Below are 13,510 nucleotides of genomic sequence, written 5' to 3' on the forward strand. Positions count from 1 at the left end.
CTTAGTTTGGAACTATGCCGACGGCTGGGCCGTCGGCATAGGCATGCCACATGGCAAGCAAGTACTGGACAACACTTGATGGCCGCCGTTAGGCGATAACGTTGCTGACGGCCAGGGCCGTCAGCATAGATGTATAGCCACCGTCGGTATAGGGCCTATGCCGACGGCCTTTCTATGCCGACGGTCATCCTGGCTACGCCGACGGATATGTTGCCGACGGCCCTATGCCGACGGGGCCATCGGCATAGCCTGCCCCGACGGCTAGTCAGGGCTATGCCGACGGCCCTGGCCATCGGCATAGGGTGCGATTTCGGTAGTATCATATCTAAGCTCCCACAAGTATATAATGTAGCAACAAGAAACAAAAAACTAGGACAAAAAAATAGACCACAAATAGAGTGGACATCAACTTAGATGTTACATAACTATGTCACAAACCGGTATGTCATATCTAGACGTGTCCTAGAAGACCCATGGATTAGGCCAACTCCACCGCGCGACCCGATCCCGTCCGGCCCCGTCCGTTTGGGGTAAAAGGGACAAACCGGTCGGCCCAGCGCGCGATGGCACAGACCCATCCTGCCCGTTTTGTGGCCGAGCCGACCCATTTCGAGCGCAAACATGCGCCGGGTTTGGGTCGCGGCGGACAGCAAACGGGCGCGCGCTCGTCCGCACCGGGGCCGCGTGGCAGGCGGCCACCTACCTCCCACCCGCCAACATCAATGCGCACACGCGGCCGGGCCCGCCTGTCATCCGCCCAGGGAAAGATCGCGGTCCTTCTTAAATGCGGAAGTCGTGGACCGGTCGTCGTCCACACTCCCCACTCCACCCCGCGGCCTTCTTGAAACCCGACACTCCCAAACCCTAGCCTCGAACTCCCCGGCCGGCCGCCTCGCCGCCATGGGGCTTAGGAACTACGGCCGCGAGGGGAAGCATGACCGCTAGGCTGGCTCCTCGTCGGGACACCGCCGCGGCTCCGTGAAAAACGAGGCTGCATTGCCACCGCGCCGGGCCCCCGCGCCTGCCCCCTTCACCATCGCCCCTAGGCCCGCCGGCGAGCGCGACCAGCAGTACATCAACGTTGATGTATGCCGACGCTACTGGGAGACGAGGACGCCGGTCCCGTGGAGCGACGTCCACCTCCCCAACAATTGGCACCTCTCCACCAACCGGGTCCCGATCCCACTAGTGCTGATGAGCGGCCGTGCGCGCCACGATGAGATCGAGCACCGCCGCCGCCTCCTCCCCTGTAGGGGAACGTTGCATAAAATAAATTTTTTTTCTATGTTCACCAAGATCAATCTAGGAGTTCATCCAGCAACGAGAGAGAGGAGTGCATCTACATACCCTTGTAGATAGTGAGCGGAAGCGTTCAAGAGAACGGGGTTGAGGGAGTCGTACTCGTCGTGATCCAAATCACCGATGATCCTAGTGCTGAACGGACAGCACCTCCGCGTTCAACACACGTATGGTTGAGGAAGATGTCTCCTCCTTCTTGATCCAGCAAGGGGGAAGGAGAGCTTGATGGAGATCCAGCAGCACGACGGCGTGGTGGTGGATGCAGCAGTGATCTCGGCAGAGCTTCGCCGAGCTTCTACGAGAGGGAGAGGTGTAGCAAGGGGGAAGGGAGGCACCAAGAGCATGGGTGCGGATGCCCTCCCTCCCCCCCTCTTTATATAGGCCCCCAGGGGGGGCGCCGGCACTAGGAGATCCCATCTCCAAGGGGGGGGGGCGGCGGCCAGGGGGTGGCTTGCCCCCCAAGGCAAGTGGAGGCGCCCCCACCCTAGGGTTTCCAACCCTAGGTGCAGGGGGGCCCAAGGGTGGCACACCAGCCCACCAGGGGCTGGTTCCCCTCCCCACTTCAGCCCACGGGGCCCTCCGGGATAGGTGGCCCCACCCGGTGGACCCCCGGGACCCTTCCGGTGGTCCCGGTACAATACCGGTGACCCCCTAACTTTCCCGATGGCCGAAACTGCACTTCCTATATATAGTTCTTCACCTCCGGACCATTCCGGAACTCCTCGTGATGTCCGGGATCTCATCCGGGACACCGAACAACTTTCGGGTTACTGCATACCCATATCTCTACAACCCTAGCGTCACCGAACCTTAGGTGTGTAGACCCTACGGGTTCGGTAGACATGCAGACATGACCGAGACGCCTCTCCGGTCAATAACCAATAGCGGGATCTGGATACCCATGTTGGCTCCCACATACTCCTCGATGATCTCATCGGATGAACCACTATGTCGAGGATTCAATCAACCCCGTATACAATTCCCTTTGTTAGTCGGTACGTTACTTGCCCACGACTCGATCGTCGGTATCCCAATACCTCATTTAATCTCGTTACCGGCAAGTCACTTTACTCGTACTGTAATGCATGATCCCGTGACCAGACACTTGGTCACATTGAGCTCGTTATGATGATGCATTACCGAGTGGGCCCAGAGATACTTCTCCGTCATACGGAGTGACAAATCCCAGTCTCGATTCGTGCCAACCCAACAGACACTTTCCGAGATACCCGTAGTGTACCTTTATAGTCACCCAGTTACGTTGTGACGTTTGTCACACCCAAAGCACTCCTACGGTATCCGGGAGTTTCACAATCTCATGGTCTAAGGAAATGATACTTGACATTTGGAAAAGCTCTAGCTAAACGAACTAGACGATCTTTGAGCTATGCTTAGGATTGGGTCTTGTCCATCACATCATTCTCCTAATGATGTGATCCCGTTATCAATGACATCCAATGTCCATAGTCAGGAAACCATGACTATCTGTTGATCAACGAGCTAGTCAATTAGAGGCTTACTACGGACACGTTGTGGTCTATGTTTTCACACGTGTATTACGATTTCCAGATAACACAGTTATAGCATGAATAATAGACAATTACCATGAACAAAAAAATATAATAATAACCATTTTATTATTGCCTCTAGGGCATATTTCCAACAGTCTCCCACTTGCACTAGAGTCAATATTCTAGTTACATTGTGATGAATCGAACACCCATAGCGTTCTGGTGTTGATCATGTTTTGCTCTAGGGAGAGGTTTAGTCAACGGATCTGCTACATTCAGATTCGTATGTACTTTACAAATATCTATGTCTCCATCTTGAACATTTTCACGTATGGAGTTGAAGCGACGCTTGATGTGCCTGGTCTTCTTGTGAAACCTGGGCTCCTTGGCAAGTGCAATAGCTCCAATGTTGTCACAGAAGAGTGTGATCGGCCCCGACGCATTGGGTATGACTCTTAGGTCGGTGATGAACTTCTTCACCCAGATTGCTTCATGCGCTGCCTCCGAGGCTGCCGTGTACTCCGCTTCACATGTAGATCCCGCCACGACGCTCTGCTTGCAACTGCACCAGCTTACTGCCCCACCATTCAAAATATACACGTATCCGGTCTGTAACTAAGAGTCATCCAAATCTGTGTCGAAGCTAGCATCGACGTAACCCTTTACGACGAGCTCTTCGTCACCTCCATAAACGAGAAACATATCCTTAGTCCTTTTCAGGTACTTCAGGATGTTCTTGACCGCTGTCCAGTGTTCCTTGCCGGGATTACTTTGGTACCTTCCTACCAAACTTACGGCAAGGTTTACATCAGGTCTGGTACACAGCATGGCATACATAATAGACTCTATGGCTGAGGCATAGGGGATGACACTCATCTCTTCTTTATCTTCTGCCGTGGTCGGGCATTGAGCCGAGCTCAATCTCACACCTTGCAATACAGGCAATAACCCTTTCTTGGACTGATCCATATTGAACTTCTTCAATATCTTATCAAGGTATGTGCTTTGTGAAAGACCTATGAGGCATCTCGATCTATCCCTATTGATTTTGATGCTTTATATGTAAGCAGCTTCTCCAAGGTCCTTCATTGAAAAACACTTATTCAAGTAGGCCTTAATGTTGTCCAAAAGTTCTATATCATTTCCCATCAAAAGTATGTCATCTACATATAATATGAGAAATGCTACAGAGCTCCCACTCACTTTCTTGTAAACACAGGCTTCTCCATAAGTCTGCATAAACCCAAACGCTTTGATCATCTCATCAAAGCGAATGTTCCAACTCCGAGATGCTTGCACCAGCCCATAAATGGATCGCTGGAGCTTGCATACCTTGTTAGCATTCTCAGGGTCGACAAAACCTTCCGGCTACATCATATACAGTTCTTCCTTAAGGTGACCATTAAGGAATGCCGTTTTGACGTCCATTTGCCATATCTCATAATCATAGTATGCGGCAATTGCTAACATGATTCAGACGGACTTCAGCTTTGCTACGGGAGAGAATGTCTCATCGTAGTCAATCCCTTGAACTTGTCGATAACCCTTAGCGACAAGTCGAACTTTATATAACATTACCATCTGCGTCCGTCTTCTTCTTATAGATCCATTAGTTTTCTATCGCTCGCCGATCATCGGGCAAGTCTGTCAAAGTCCATACTTCGTTTTCATACATGGATCCTATCTCGGATTGCATGGCTTCAAGCCATTTGTTGGAATCTGGGCCCGCCATTGCTTCTTCATAGTTCGAAGGTTCACCGTTGTCTAACAACATGATTTCCAAGATAGGGTTGCCGTACCACTCTGGTGCGGAACGAGTCCTTGTGGACCTTCGAAGTTCAGTAGGAGCTTGATCCGAAGTATATTGATCATCATCATTAACCTCCTCTCTTGTCGGTGCAGGCACCACAGGAACATCTTCCTGAGTTGCGCTACTTACCGTTTCAAGAGGTAGTACTTCATCAAGCTCTACTTTCCTCCCACTTAATTCTTTCGAGAGAAACTCTTTCTCCAGAAAGGACCCATTCTTGGCAACAAAGATCTTGCCCTTGGATCTTAATTAGAAAGTATACCCAATGGTTTCCTTAGGGTATCCTATGAAGACGCATTTTTCCAACTTGGGTTCGAGCTTTTCAGGTTGAAGTTTCTTGACATAAGCAACGCATCCCCAAACTTTTAGAAATGACAGCTTAGGTTTCTTCCCAAACCATAATTCATACGGTGTCATCTCAACGGATTTAGACGGTGCCCTATTTAAAGTGAATGTAGCTGTCTCTAGAGCGTATCCCCAAAATGATAGCGGTAAATCGGTAAGTGACATCATAGATTGCACCATATCCAATAGAGTGCGATTACGACGTTCGGATACACCGTTACACTGAGGTGTTCCAGGCGGCGTGAGTTGTGAAACGATTCCACATTTCCTTAAATGCATACCAAATTTGTGACTTAAATATTCTCCCCCACGATCTAATCGTAAGAATTTTATCTTTTGGTCACGTTGATTCTCTACCTCATTCTGAAATTCCTTGAACTTTTCAAAGGTCTCAGACTTGTGTTTCATCAAGTAGACATACCCATATCTACTCAAGTCATCAGTGAGAGTGAGAACATAACGATATCCTCCGCGAGCCTCAACGCTCATTGGACCGCACACATCAGTATGTATGATTTCCAATAAGTTGGTTGCTCGCTCCATTGTTCCGGAGAACGGAGTCTTGGTTATTTTGCCCATGAGGCATGGTTCGCATGTGTCAAACGATTCATAATCTAGAGACTCTAAAAGTCCATCAGCATGGAGCTTCTTCATGCGCTTGACACCAATGTGACCAAGGCCGCAGTGCCACAAGTATGTGGGACTATCGTTATCAACTTTACATCTTTTGGTATTCACACTATGAATATGTGTAACATTACGCTCGAGATTCATTAAGAATAAACCATTCACCAGCGGGGCATGAGCATAAAACATATCTCTCATATAAATAGAACAACCATTATTCTCGGATTTAAATGAGTAGCCATCTCGAATTAAACGAGATCCTGATAAAATGTTCATGCTCAAAGCTGGTACTAAATAACAATTATTGAGGTTTAAAACTAATCCCGTAGGTAAATGTAGAGGTAGCGTGCCGACGACGATCACATCGACCTTGGAACCATTCCCGACGCGCATCGTCACCTCGTCCTTCGCCAGTCTCCGCTTATTCCGCAGCTCCTTCTTTGAGTTACAAATATGGGAACCGCACCGGTATCAAATACCCAAGAGCTACTACGAGTACTGGTAAGGTACACATAAATTACATGTATATCACATATACCTTTGGTTTTGCCAGCCTTCTTGTCCGCTAAGTACTTGGGACAGTTCCGCTTCCAGTGACCACTTCCCTTGCAATAAAAGCACTCAGTCTCAGGCTTGTGTCCATTGCTTGACTTCTTCCTGGCAACTGGCTTACCAGGCGCGGCAACTTCCTTGCCGTCCTTCTTGAAGTTCTTCTTACCCTAGCCCTTCTTGAACTTAGTGGTTTTATTCACCATCAACACTTGATGTTCCTTTTCGATCTCTACCTCTGCTAATTTCAGCATTGAATATACCTCAGGAATGGTCTTTTCCATCCCCTGCATATTGAAGTTCATCACAAAGCTCTTGTAGCTCAGTGGAAGCGACTGATGGATTCTGTCAATGACCGCGTCATCCGGGAGATTAACTCCCAGCTGAGTCAAGCGGTTGTGCAACCCAGACATCTTGAGTATGTGCTCACTGACAGAACTATTTTCCTCCATCTTACAGCTGAAGAACTTGTCGGAGACTTCATATCTCTCGACCCGGGCATGAGCTTGGAAAACCATTTTCAGCTCTTCGAACATCTCATATGCTCCGTGTTGCTCAAAACGCTTTTGGAGCCCCGGTTCTAAGCTGTAAAGCATGCCGCACTGAACGAGGGAGTAATCATCAGCACGAGACTGCCAAGCGTTCATAATGTCTTGGTTCTCTGGGATTGGTGCTTCACCTAGCGGTGCTTCTAGGACATAATCTTTCTTGGCAGCTATGAGGATGATCCTCAGGTTCCAGACCTAGTCCGTATAGTTGCTGCCATCATCTTTCAGCTTGGTTTTCTCTAGGAACGCGTTGAAGTTGAGGTGGACATGAGCGTTGGCCATTTGATCTACAAGACATTTTGCAAAGGTTTTTAGACTAAGTTCATGATAATTAAGTTCATCTAATCAAATTATTGAATGAACTCCCACTTAGACAGACATTCCTCTAGTCATCTAAGTGAAACATGATCCGAGTCAACTAGGCCGTGTCCGATCATCACGTGAGATGGACTAGTTAACATCGGTGAACATCTTCATGTTGATCGTATCTACTATACGACTCATGCTCGACCTTTCGGTCCTCCGTGTTCCGAGGGCATGTCTGTACATGCTAGGCTCGTCAAGTCAACCTAAGTGTATTGCGTGTGTAAATATGGCTTACACCCGTTGTATTTGAATGTTAGGATCTATCACACCCGATCATCATGTGGTGCTTCGAAACAACGAACCTTCGCAACGGTGCACAGTTAGGGGGAACACTTTTCTTGAAATTATTTCGAGGGATCATCTTATTTAAGCTACCGTTGTTCTAAGCAAGTAAGATGTAAAACATGATAAACATCACATGTAATCAAATAGTGACATGATATGGCCAATATCATATAGCTCCTTTGATCTCCATCTTCGGGGCTCCATGATCATCTTCGTCACCGGCATGACACCATGATCTCCATCATCGTGTCTCCATGAAGTTGCTCGCCAATTATTACTTCTACTACTATGGCTAATGCACTTAGCAATAAAGTAAAGTAATTTACATGACGTTTCTCAATGACACGCAGGTCATACAAAAAATAAAGACAACTCCTATGGCTCCTACCGGTTGTCATACTCATCGACATGCAAGTCGTGATTCCTATTACAAGAACATGATCTCATACATCACATATATATCATTCATCACAACTTTTTGGCCATATCACATCACAAATCATATGCTGCAAAAACAAGTTAGACGTCCTCTAATTGTTGTAGCATGTTTTACGTGGCTGCAATAGGGTTCTAGCAAGAACGTTTTCTTACCTACATAAAAGCCACAACGTGATTTGCCAACTTCTATTTACCCTTCATAAGGACCCTTTTCATCGAATCCGCTCCAACTAAAGTGGGAGAGACAGACACCCGCTAGCCACCTTATGCAACTAGTGCATGTCTGTCGGTGGAACCTGTCTCACGTAAGCGTACGTGTAAGGTCAGTCCGGGCCGCTTCATCCCACAATACCGCTGAAGCAAAATAAAACTAGTAGTGGCAAGAAAGTTTACAACATCTACGCCCACAACAAATTTGTGTTCTACTCGTTTAAAGAGAACTACGCATAGACCTAGCTCATGATGCCACTGTTGGGGAACGTTGCATAAAATAAATTTTTTCTATGTTCACCAATATCAATCTAGGAGTTCATCCAGCAATGAGAGAGAGGAGTGCATCTACATACCCTTGTAGATCGCGAGCGGAAGCGTTCAAGAGAACGGGGTTGAGGGAGTCGTACTCGTCGTGATCCAAATCACCGATGATCCTAGTGCTGAACGGACAACACCTCCGCGTTCAACACACGTACGGTTGAGGAAGATGTCTCCTCCTTCTTGATCCAGCAAGGGGGAAGGAGAGGTTGACAGAGATCCAGCAGCATGACGGCGTGGTGGTGGATGCAGCAGTGATCTCGGCAGAGCTTCGCCGAGCTTCTACGAGAGGGAGAGGTGTAGCAAGGGGGAAGGGAGGCGCCAAGAGCATGGGTGCGGATGCCCTCCCTCCCCCCTCTTTATATAGGCCCCCAGGGGGGCACCGGCCCGACGAGATCCCATCTCCAAGGGGGGGGCAGGGGGGTGGCTTGCCCCCCAAGGCAAGTGGAGGCGCCCCCCACCCTAGGGTTTCCAACCCTAGGCGCAGGGGGGCCCAAGGAGGGCGCACCGGCCCACCAGGGGCTGGTTCCCCTCCCCACTTCAGCCCACAGGTCCCTCCGAGATAGGTGGCCCCACCCGGTGGACCCCCGGGACCCTTCCGGTGGTCCCGGTACAATACCGGTGACCCCCGAAACTTTCCCGATGGCCGAAACTGCACTTCCTATATATAGTTCTTCACCTCCGGACCATTCCAGAACTCCTCGTGACGTCCGGGATCTCATCTGGGACTCCGAACAACTTTCGGGTTACTGCACACTCATATCTCTACAACCCTAGCATCACCGAACCTTAAGTGTGTAGACCCTATGGGTTCGGGAGACATGCAGACATGACCGAGACGCCTCTCCAGTCAATAACCAACAGCGGGATCTGGATACCCATGTTGGCTCCCACATACTCCTCGATGATCTCATCGGATGAACCACGATGTCAAGGATTCAATCAACCCCGTATACAATTCCCTTTGTCAGTCGGTATGTTACTTGCCCAAGACTCGATCGTCGGTATCCCAATACCTCGTTTAATCTCGTTACCGGCAAGTCACTTTACTCGTACCGTAATGCATGATCCCGTGACCAGACACTTGGTCACATTGAGCTCGTTATGATGATGCATTACCGAGTGGGCCCAGAGATACTTCTCCGTCATACGGAGTGACAAATCCCAGTCTCGATTCGTGCCAACCCAACAGACACTTTCGGAGATACCCGTAGTGTACCTTTATAGTCACCCAGTTACGTTGTGACGTTTGTCACACCCAAAGCACTCCTACGGTATCCGGGAGTTTCACAATCTCATGGTCTAAGGAAATGATACTTGACATTTGGAAAAGCTCTAGCTAAACGAACTAGACGATCTTTGAGCTATGCTTAGGATTGGTTCTTGTCCATCACATCATTCTCTTAATGATGTGATCTCGTTATCAAGGACATCCAATGTCCATAGTCAGGAAACCATGACTATCTGTTGATCAACGAGCTAGTCAATTAGAGGCTTACTACGGACATGTTGTGGTCTATGTATTCACACGTGTATTACGATTTCCAGATAACACAGTTATAGCATGAATAATAGACAATTACCATGAACAAAAAAATATAATAATAACCATTTTATTATTGCCTCTAGGGCATATTTCCAACAGTCTCCCACTTGCACTAGAGTCAATATTCTAGTTACATTGTGATGAATCGAACACCCATAGCGTTCTGGTGTTGATCATGTTTTGCTCTAGGGAGAGGTTTAGTCAACGGATCTGCTACATTCAGATTCGTATGTACTTTACAAATATCTATGTCTCCATCTTGAACATTTTCACGTATGGAGTTGAAGCGACGCTTGATGTGCCTGGTCTTCTTGTGAAACCTGGGCTCCTTGGCAAGTGCAATAGCTCCAATGTTGTCACAGAAGAGTGTGATCGGCCCCAACGCATTGGGTATGACTCCTAGGTCGGTGATGAACTTCTTCACCCAGATTGCTTCATGCGCTGCCTCCGAGGCTGCCGTGTACTCCGCTTCAAATGTAGATCCCGCCACGACGCTCTGCTTGCAACTGCACCAGCTTACTGCCCCACCATTCAAAATATACACGTATCCGGTCTGTGACTAAGAGTCATCCAAATCTGTGTCGAAGCTAGCATCGACGTAACCCTTTACGACGAGCTCTTCGTCACCTCCATAAACGAAAAACATATCCTTAGTCCTTTTCAGGTACTTCAGGATGTTCTTGACCGCTGTCCAGTGTTCCTTGCCGGGATTACTTTGGTACCTTCCTACCAAACTTACGGCAAGGTTTACATCAGGTCTGGTACACAGCATGTCATACATAATAGACTCTATGGCTGAGGCATAGGGGATGACACTCATCTCTTCTTTATCTTCTGCCGTGATCGGGCATTGAGCCGAGCTCAATCTCACACCTTGCAATACAGGCAATAACCCTTTCTTGGACTGATCCATATTGAACTTCTTCAATATCTTATCAAGGTATGTGCTTTGTGAAAGACCTATGAGGCATCTCGATCTATCCCTATAGATTTTGATGCTTTATATGTAAGCAGCTTCTCCAAGGTCCTTCATTGAAAAACACTTATTCAAGTAGGCCTTAATGCTGGCCAAAAGTTCTATATCATTTCCCATCAAAAGTATGTCATCTACATATAATATGAGAAATGCTACAGATCTCCCACTCACTTTCTTGTAAACGCAGGCTTCTCCATAAGTCTGCATAAACCCAAACACTTTGATCATTTCATCAAAGCGAATGTTCCAACTCCGAGATGCTTGCACCAGCCCATAAATGGATCGCTGGAGCTTGCATGCCTTGTTAGCATTCTCAGGGTCGACAAAACCTTCCGGATGCATCATATACAGTTCTTCCTTAAGGTGACCATTAAGGAATGCCGTTTTGACGTCCATTTGCCATATCTCATAATCATAGTATGCGGCAATTGCTAACATGATTCAGACGGACTTCAGCTTCGCTACGGGAGAGAAAAGCTCTAGCTAAACGAACTACACGATCTTTGAGCTACGCTTAGGATTGGGTCTTGTCCATCACATCATTCTCCTAATGATGTGATCCCGTTATCAATGACATCCAATGTCCATAGTCAGGAAACCATGACTATCTGTTGATCAACGAGCTAGTCAACTAGAGGCTTACTAGGGACATGTTGTGGTCTATGTATTCACACGTGTATTACGATTTCCGGATAACACGGTTATAGCATGAATAATAGACAATTATCATGAACAAAGAAATATAATAATAACCATTTTATTATTGCCTCTAGGGCATATTTCCAACATCCCTGACGACCTCTACTTCGACGATAGGTACGCCCCCAATTCCGGCCTATGGGACACGTGGCTCTAGGAAACACGACATGCGGCGCGCGTCCTACTTCGCCAGCACGGTGTTGGGGCCGCGGCGGCCACGTCGGGAGGTGCGCGGGCGTACACGGGTGCGCGGCCTCACGCCCACGCCGTCGCCTTCCCCGTCTCCGTCACCACCTCCACCTCGTCACATGACAGCGGAGGGGAGGCCCGGCTCATGCAGCGTGTCATGGAGGACTCCATGAACACGCATGATGAGCGCCAATGGCCGGGCCTAGAGGAGACGATGGCCTTCTCTGCGGCCGGTGACGTCGCCATTCCCGAGCTGGATATGGTGGCGGAGGAGGAGGTGATGGAGGACGCGCCGGTGGCCGCGTTCCACCCGGATCTGGTGGGCCAGCAGTGGACCTGGTCGTGCATGCCTCTGGAGATGGCCGACGCCGTGGGGGGCGTGAACTGGTGCCCCACGCCGTTGCGGTCACCGGAGCGGGAGGCCTCGCCACGGGAGGAGGTGGTGCAGGCACCTCCAGCCTTCCAGCCCGCCCCCGTGTACCACGCGTCGCCGTCCCACCTCTGGATGCCACCGGCCTACGTCGACCTCGTCAGCGACGACGACGACACCGACGGCCACTGAAGATGGTGACAGCCACGGCATCGACGGGCGCGGCAGGAGCGCGCGGGTGGCGTTTTTTATTTTGTTTTTATGTTAATTATGGCACTGGGCCGTTAAGTGAACCGTGAAACTGGGTCGTTTTGCGGCCATGACCCCTAATTAATGTTTTATGTTTTTAACTACGTTTATTTACCTTTTAGTCATTTTATTTACGTTTTTCTGTTTTTTAATCACGTCCAACGCGGACAAGATTTGGGGTGCGGCCGCGCGATGGACGCACGCACGACCCAACGGACAGAAGGGGACATGGGCGAACCCATTGCCGCCCTAAAGGGATAAAATCCGGCCAAACCTGACGTCCGTTTGGGGTCGTGCGGTGGAGTCGGCCTTAAGCCCTACTCACAAAACCATTTTTCAAATCTTGATGCAATCATATATGAATTTTGATTTTGCACACATACGCGTGCCTTTTTTTAAGAAAAACTTTCAATCTATTCATCTTCAATAATGATAGTACAACAAATACTAAAAATAATAAAAATTACATCAGATACGTAGACCACCTACCGACGACTACAAATACATACGTGCCCCGCCGATGTGTGCCGCAAATCATGTTCCACGTAGCGAATATATGCTTTGTTAGTCGACAATGTTATCTTGGTAGTAAGATAATACTAGCTACCTAGGCGCATGATGATCAGGTAGTATGGATGAGATCGACCGACGCTGATCTCATGGTTGCACGGCTACGTGCAAAGGCAAAGGGTAATAACAAGGAAAGGGATGCGCACCTACTCAATCCAGCGAGACCATCTTACTTGTCTTGTGGGGCGGCTTCTCCCCGAATCGATTCTCCGCGGCATGTTTTGTTTACTCAATAGCCCGTGTGAATATTGCATGCTTTTTGTTATAGATTAGGAGGACGCAATCGCACACGTACACACGATTCCACGGTCACGCGGACACCTCCCTAATTAATCACGCATTATGATTGACGGATCACACTGAAAATGAGTTCGCCGATCACTAGTTTAGGAGTGCAATACAACTGAAGCACACCCTCTGTCGTACGTACGTATTTATGCAGCACGACCATCATGACGATCGGTATGAGGGTATTTCTTATCTCACCTCTATCTCGACTGGCGTCACCTTAGAGCATCTACGGCCAGACCTCTTAAACCCGTTTCATACGTCCGGACGGACTGCCCAGGCACATTTTTTTACTCAATCGGACGCCTCAAACG

This window comes from Triticum dicoccoides, chromosome 1B, assembly GCF_002162155.2.
Source record: "Triticum dicoccoides isolate Atlit2015 ecotype Zavitan chromosome 1B, WEW_v2.0, whole genome shotgun sequence".
In the NCBI taxonomy this organism is placed as follows: Eukaryota; Viridiplantae; Streptophyta; class Magnoliopsida; order Poales; family Poaceae; genus Triticum; species Triticum dicoccoides.